This window comes from Notolabrus celidotus, unplaced genomic scaffold, assembly GCF_009762535.1.
Source record: "Notolabrus celidotus isolate fNotCel1 unplaced genomic scaffold, fNotCel1.pri scaffold_192_arrow_ctg1, whole genome shotgun sequence".
NCBI classification, from domain to species: Eukaryota; Metazoa; Chordata; class Actinopteri; order Labriformes; family Labridae; genus Notolabrus; species Notolabrus celidotus.
The window spans coordinates 74,861-83,588 of record NW_023260049.1 but is presented as its reverse complement, the minus strand read 5'-3'; positions in this window follow the sequence as shown (position 1 = coordinate 83,588).

The following is an 8,728-nucleotide window of genomic DNA, read 5'->3' as shown; positions in this document are numbered from 1 at the left end:
CACAGGCCTCTCAGCCGGCTTGATGTTTAAATGAGAGTGGCTGTGTAACCTTACAGCATGCATATGAGAACTTTACTCTACAGGGCACGGGGTTTCCTCATGACACACCTGGTTAAAGTCTCTGCTTGATTCTGTTTCCTTTGATGACGTTCTATTTCCTTTGATGACATTCTGTTTCCTTTGATGACATTCTGTTTCCTTTGATGACATTCTGTTTCCTTTGATGACATTCTATTTCCTTGGATGACGTTCTATTTCCTTGGATGACATTCTATTGGCTTTGATGACGTTCTATTTCCTTGGATGACATTCTATTGGCTTTGATGATGTTCTATTTCCTTTGATGATGTTCTATTGGCTTTGATGACGTTCTATTTCCTTTGATGACATTCTATTTCCTTGGATGACATTCTATTGGCTTTGATGATGTTCTATTTCCTTTGATGACGTTCTATTTCCTTTGATGACATTCTATTTCCTTGGATGACGTTCTATTTCCTTTGATGACATTCTATTGGCTTTGATGACATTCTATTGGCTTTGATGATGTTCTATTTCCTTTGATGACATTCTATTTCCTTGGATGACGTTCTATTTCCTTTGATGACATTCTATTTCCTTGGATGACGTTCTATTTCCTTTGATGACATTCTATTTCCTTGGATGACGTTCTATTTCCTTTGATGACATTCTATTGGCTTTGATGACATTCTATTGGCTTTGATGACGTTCTATTTCCTTTGATGACATTCTATTTCCTTGGATGACGTTCTATTTCCTTTGATGACATTCTATTTCCTTTGATGACATTCTATTGGCTTTGATGATGTTCTATTTCCTTTGATGATGTTCTATTGGCTTTGATGATGTTCTATTTCCTTTGATGACATTCTATTGGCTTTGATGATGTTCTATTTCCTTTGATGGCTTTCTATTTCCTTTAATGACATTCTATTTCCTTTGATGGCATTCTATTTTCTTTGATGGCATTCTATTGGCTTTGATGACATTCTATTTCCTTTGATGGCATTCTATTGGCTTTGATGACATTCTATTTCCTTTGATGACATTCTATTGGCTTTGATGACATTCTATTTCCTTTGATGGCATTCTATTGGCTTTGATGACATTCTATTTCCTTTGATGACATTCTATTGGCTTTGATGACATTCTATTGGCTTTGATGATGTTCTATTTCCTTTGATGGCATTCTATTGGCTTTGATGATGTTCTATTTCCTTTGATGACATTCTATTGGCTTTGATGACGTTCTATTTCCTTTGATGACATTCTATTTCCTTTGATGGCATTCTATTGGCTTTGATGACATTCTATTTCCTTTGATGACATTCTATTTCCTTTGATGATGTTCTATTTCCTTTGATGACATTCTATTGGCTTTGATGGCATTCTATTTCCTTTGATGGCATTCTATTTCCTTTGATGGCATTCTATTGGCTTTGATGACATTCTATTTCCTTTGATGGCATTCTATTTTCTTTCATTACATTCTATTTCCTTTAATGACATTCTATTTCCTTTGATGACGTTCTCTTTCCTTTCATTACATTCTGTTTCCTTTGATGACATTCTATTGGCTTTGATGATGTTCTATTTCTTTTCATTACATTCTGTTTCCTTTGATGACATTCTATTTCCTTTGATGGCATTCTATTTTCTTTGATGGCATTCTATTGGCTTTGATGACATTCTATTTCCTTTGATGGCATTCTATTGGCTTTGATGACATTCTATTTCCTTTGATGACATTCTATTGGCTTTGATGACATTCTATTTCCTTTGATGGCATTCTATTGGCTTTGATGACATTCTATTTCCTTTGATGACATTCTATTGGCTTTGATGACATTCTATTGGCTTTGATGATGTTCTATTTCCTTTGATGGCATTCTATTGGCTTTGATGATGTTCTATTTCCTTTGATGACATTCTATTGGCTTTGATGACGTTCTATTTCCTTTGATGACATTCTATTTCCTTTGATGGCATTCTATTGGCTTTGATGACATTCTATTTCCTTTGATGACATTCTATTTCCTTTGATGATGTTCTATTTCCTTTGATGACATTCTATTGGCTTTGATGGCATTCTATTTCCTTTGATGGCATTCTATTTCCTTTGATGGCATTCTATTGGCTTTGATGACATTCTATTTCCTTTGATGGCATTCTATTTTCTTTCATTACATTCTATTTCCTTTAATGACATTCTGTTTCCTTTGATGACATTCTATTGGCTTTGATGATGTTCTATTTCTTTTCATTACATTCTGTTTCCTTTGATGACATTCTATTTCCTTTGATGGCATTCTATTTCCTTTGATGGCATTCTATTTCCTTTGATGACATTCTATTGGCTTTGATGACATTCTATTTCCTTTGATGACATTCTATTGGCTTTGATGGCATTGTATTTACTTATATGGCATTCTACTTCCTTATATGGCATTGTATTTCCTTTGATGGCATTCTATCTGCTTGTTGTCTGACTGCACCTGCTTTTAAAGTTATTATTTGATCTCATTACCTGATTTTCTTAGTAAGAATAAAGACATGGTACTATTTTCAGAGGTGGATGAATCCACACTCAGTTTTTGGTTGTTAGTAACATCAGGAGGGTTTATGTGGGACTTTAAATGCAGCTCAGAGAGAAGCTCATTGACGTGTTTTTAATCATTTTTGGACCACAGTTGGAGCTTTATGGCACAAAAAAGGAGGACAAAAAGTATAAAACTATAACATATCATGCGAGGAGTTTTCCTGTCTCAGTAGCCAGAGCTGGACCGAGGAAGAGGAGGGAGGCAGATAAACAGAAACACAGACAAAGAGTAATGAATGGGTTGTTAGCGGGTATTTTGTAAATGTTTTGGAGCTATGAGAGGCTCTTAGCGGGCGCAGATGGACCGAGTGTTTGTTCGGTTGGCCAGCAGGCTTGGCAAGGCATGATGGGTAGTTTTGGGATATCATTCTTTACAGCTTTTTTACTCTCTGCATGTATTTCAAAATCTCTCCCGCCTTTTGGTTTTCTTGCCGTGGTCCTCCAGTAGAATACGTCTCTGATTAGACATTCTGCTGCAGGAAATTACCTCCATTTATTCAAATTATTGTTTATGCCTTTTGTTTGGAGGGCCGGCGTACATTTGGAAGTGTGAACAAGCTCCCAAACTGTTATTATATGCTTCAGAAAATGACTTGTGTGCTAGTGTGTGTGTGTGTGTGTGTGTGTGTGTGTGTGTGTGTGTGTGAGGGTTTCCTAGGTAGTCCTTGTCTGAATTTAAATGCCTGTTTATGTGGTGGAATTAGGAGTGTTAAGGAGCGCTCGCTGCAGGCTTGTTAGCACACAGCCAGAAAACAAACACTGCGGCTGGAGGAACTGTAAACCGACAGCATGTGGTGCTCCAACAATTAATGCTGAGATTAAGCTGTTTGTGACCACATGGTGGTATTTAACTTCAAATCACTCAGACATTTAAACTGATTGTATAAATCTCAAGGAGAAAAGTGGACTCAAACATTTAAAGTCTGTATTTAAATGTGATTTAAATATGGACTTCATAACAGCATCATGATTCAAACAGTCTGTACAGAGACCTGGTCCCTGTTCATCACCTCTTCTTTAACAACACTCTGTAAACCCTGATGAACTCAGGAGACCAGGTTCTGGACTTTAAAGTGACATGTTGGTGAACCCAGGAGACCAGGTTCTGGACTTTAAAGTGACATGTTGGTGAACCCAGGAGACCAGGTCCTGGACTTTAAAGTGACATGTTGGTGAACCCAGGAGACCAGGTTCTGGACTTTAAAGTGACATGTTGGTGAACCCAGGAGACCAGGTTCTGGACTTTAAAGTGACATGTTGGTGAACCCAGGAGACCAGGTTCTGGACTTTAAAGTGACATGTTGGTGAACCCAGGAGACCAGGTTCTGGACTTTAAAGTGACATGTTGGTGAACCCAGGAGACCAGGTTCTGGACTTTAAAGTGACATGTTGGTATACCCAGGAGACCAGGTTCTGGACTTTAAAGTGACATGTTGGTATACCCAGGAGACCAGGTTCTGGACTTTAAAGTGACATGTTGTCCCAGTCTTCAGCTGCTCAACAGTTCAGGGTCTCCTTTGTTTTGTTTCTAGTTTTCAATGGGGGACGAGTCAGGACTGCAGGCAGGCCGGTTCAGCACCTGGACTCTTCTTCTACAGAGCCATGCAGAGGATGCAGGGACAAATGCAGTCTACCAGACCCGTGTCAAGGTTTTGAACCTGCAATCTTTGGTAGGGATGAAAGAGTCGAGGTGGACTCTGGCGGTCCCTGGACAAGCTCCCCGTTGAAAAGCGGACAGCAGACCTCCAGTGGAGGGTCGTACCTGGGGTGATAGCTACGAACAGATACAGAGCGCACCTTGATCCGGAGCTGAGGGAGGGGTCCACTTTCTGTTCTCAGGTTGAGACCCTGGTCCACTTGTTTGTTCCGGGTCCTCGGCTGGCGGCTCTGTTTGACCTGTTAGGGATCTGGTTTCAGGGTCTCGGGGAGGTCTTCTCTTTTGGTTTGTTTGTTTTTTGGTGTGAAGAAAAAGACAGAACACACATCGATGAACTTTTTATCAGACACTGCCAAGTTGGCCTTCTGACTGACACGAACGAACCAGGCTCAGAGTGCCGGCTGTGTGGATCCGGTTCTGGTTCTGAAGGGACTGCTAAAGGCTGAAGGCCATGCTGTTGTAATCCGTGCAGAATGTGGTTTTGCTGAAATCTGTAAGGTCTTCCTGAAGACCTCATGGTCTGGATGGCAGCATGTGTTGCCCCTAAACCTGTAGATATTGTTCAGCATTAATGGAGCCTTCACAGATGGACTCTTATGATCCCCATACCATCAGGGACGCTGGCTTTGACCTGTGAGCTGATTCCAAACAGCAGGAAGTTTGTTATCCACCTCTCTGTTGGAGCTCACAGCCAATAAAACCTGTCTGCTCCAGACGTTCAGGATGTCTCAGGATGTTTGTTTCCAGGTCGTCAGTGACCAATCAGATCGCTTGGCTGGAGCTGACTGTTACACAGCACAAAGTCTATTTCCTGGTTGTTTCCTCCACACTTGGAGCTGTTGCAGAGGCTGACAGAGAGCTGTTAACTTAAGTGTTTTAAGTGAGTGTCAGCATCCTGAGGAAGAGGAGGAAGAGGAGGAGGAGGAGGAAGAGACAGACATTAAAAGCCGATTTAATAAAAGATGATGAATCCTCTGGAAGAAGAAATCCAAGGAGAGAACCTTTTTTGTTTCAGAGTATGCCGAGGTCAGACGATTATGGCCTGTTCGTCACGTCAGGGAGGTCGACCAATGAAAGAAGAACGATGAAGCTGCTCTCAGCTTGCAGAGGTACTGAGAGAGAACATTGATGAAAACAAACAGACAAACCCAGACAAGCATTAAGCAAATCACACACACACACACACACACACACACACACACACACACACACACACACACACACACACACACACACACACACACACACACACACACACACACACACACATTGCACGGGGGTGACAAAGAGTCAGGAAACCGGGGATCAGCAGCTGTGAGCCCGTTAAGAACACCTGAGTCCTGAGCTGGACGGCAGCCAGAGACACGAGTCTGACACCAAACTGAGACCAACATCTTAATCAGACACTCCTGGATTGTGTGTCAGGTGTTTCTGAGGTGCTGAAGCTGTTTAAAACACCGGAGCACTCATCCAATTAAGCAGCGAGTCAATACCTGCAAGGGGTTCCCTCTGCTTCCCAGAATCCTGTTTTGACTGCTGACAGATTGTTGGTGTGTGTCCTGTGACGGCCTCTAAATTAAAGGACTCTTGGGGATATGAATCTTTGAGGAGGCATCATCCAGGAAGGTGAGAGCGGCGTGAGACTCCCACACGAATGGAATGTAACTTTATTTGAATCACTTTATTTATAGAGGCTTCTCAGAGTCGCTACATGTCTCAGTTAGGGGTGTCAGGCTTTGTTTCCTGCCTCCTGCAGAATCAGTGACACCTCGTTCATCACGTCTCTTTCTATGAAAGCTTTTTAGAGGCCAGATTTAAAACTCAGAGGGACTCTGTTTCTTTAAAGTGCTGCACTTCATTTTTAGTTTCTGTGAAATATACACTCAGTTTTAGACTTGGTTGTATTCAAGGATCAGGCGTCTGCAGGAAAAACAGTCTGTATGGAGAGCAAAAGCAGGAGGAGCAACATCCAGTGTGATCCCTGCTCCCATGGTTGTTAATGTGAGGAGGATTTCTGTCTCTCTATAAACAGATCTCTGCATGAAGAGCAGCTAACAATCTGTTCTACATCAAACATTTACACTGAGACACTAATCTGCTTGATGCTGTGTCACTAAAGACAATCAGCGTTTAGATTTCCTGACTTCCCTGAACGCAGCATCAGAAATGATGGATCCCACCTCCATTCAACAAACAAACATTGTAGACGTAGTTTTCTTCTCCTCTTGAGGACAGACCTGACAAAGCTTTTTACTTTCAGCTACAACTAACCTGTAATTACAGATTCTGATTCAGAGACATGTTGAATCTGGATCTCAGGGTCTGGGTTTTAGTCTGAGGAGGGTTCTGGTCTCTGTCTGTAGTCTGAGGAGTATCCACCAATCAGGTGTCAGCAGGAGAAACAGTCTGTATGGAGAGCAACAGCAGGTGTTCTAGAATTCTGTCTTTGAAGAAGAAAGGAGAGGAGGAATGAGGAAAGGAGAGGAAATGAGAAAGAAGGATGAAAATTTAGGAAAGAGGAGAAGATGTGAGAAAAAAAAGAGGAGGAGGGAAGAAAAGAGGAGAGGAGAAGGATGGAAGGAAAGTGGGAATAAGGAGGGGAAAGAAAAGAGGAGAGGCAGCAGAGGAGAGAAGGAAAAAGGAAGACAGAAGGAGGAGAGAAAGAGAATGAGGTGAGAGAGAGGGGAAGAAAGAAAGAAAGGAGAGGAAAGAAAAAAAGGAGAGGAGGGAAGAAAAGGGAGATAAAAAAAGGGAGAGGAGGAAAGGGGAGGAGGAAAGAAAGAAATGAGAGGAAAGGATGAGGGGAGCAGGAGACAGAATTCCAGAATTCTGTCTTTGATGATGTCAGAATTCTGTCTTTGATGATGTCAGAGTTCTGTCTTTGATGATGTCAGAGTTCTGTCTTTGATGATGTCAGAGTTCTGTCTTTGATGATGTCAGAATTCTGTCTTTGATGATGTCAGAGTTCTGTCTTTGATGATGTCAGAGTTCTGTCTTTGATGATGTCAGAGTTCTGTCTTTGATGATGTCAGAGTTCTGTCTTTGATGATGTCAGAGTTCTGTCTTTGATGATGTCAGAGTTCTGTCTTTGATAATGTCAGAATTCTGTCTTTGATGATGTCAGAGTTCTGTCTTTGATGATGTCAGAATTCTGTCTTTGATGATGTCAGAATTCTGTCTTTGATGCTGTCAGAGTTCTGTCTTTGATGATGTCAGAGTTCTGTCTTTGATGATGTCAGAGTTCTGTCTTTGATGATGTCAGAATTCTGTCTTTGATGATGTCAGAGTTCTGTCTTTGATGATGTCAGAATTCTGTCTTTGATGATGTCAGAATTCTGTCTTTGATGATGTCAGAATTCTGTCTTTGATGATGTCAGAATTCTGTCTTTGATGATGTCAGAATTCTGTCTTTGATGATGTCAGAATTCTGTCTTTGATGATGTCAGAGTTCTGTCTTTGATGATGTCAGAGTTCTGTCTTTGATGATGTCAGAGTTCTGTCTTTGATGATGTCAGAATTCTGTCTTTGATGATGTCAGAGTTCTGTCTTTGATGATGTCAGAGTTCTGTCTTTGATGATGTCAGAATTCTGAGAACAAATGGAACATTCCATGAAGAAGGTCAGAGCTAAAGAAACATCAGTGTCTCTAATCCTCTTTCATAGACCTCCATTCAACAAACAAACATTGTAGACGTAGTTTTCTTCTCCTCTTGAGGACAGACCTGACAAAGCTGGACTTTGGACTTTGGACTAATCTGCATCATGATGTTGTTATTTCAGCAAACTGAAGACCCGTTAATTACAAGAACATCACAAGAACATCAGTTCCTGTTTCAGGTTCATACCGCTGAAGGAAGCCAGAGGGAAGACTCTGTGGACCTGTTTACAGTGAAGCTGAGACTCTGTGGAACTGTTTACAGTGAAGCTGAGACTCAGCACAGACAGATGGACTATTCTCAAGTTTCTCTAGTTGGAATGTAGAAATCAGAAGTATGGGTTGGAAGTTGTTGATCTCTAATCTCTGGATACAAAGACGTGGCATTTATCATCCTCATATGAAGCCAAAGACTTTCAGTATTTAATGTCCCAGAGCTTTAAGACATGTCTGGATTCAATCTAAGACTTTGGCTTGGCTAAACTATCACAAAGACCTTCTGCCTCACCTGACAGCACGGCCTCCACCAGGTCTCCCTCCTGGATCTGCGAGGCCGAGCGGAGCAGCTGCAGCACGTTCTCCGACGTCTGGTCATGTCGAAACAGAAGGATCTTCTCATACATCCCGTAGAACACACACTCTGGGATCTGGAGGAGAACACACAGAACAGTCAGTCGTGTTAGTTTGGAGTCATTTCTTTAACAATCGCAGGAAGAGAAAAAAAAACAAAGCAGGATCTTTTTTGGATTTTGTCCCTCGTCACTTATTTTGGCGTTGCTGGAAGGTTTCTCCTGCC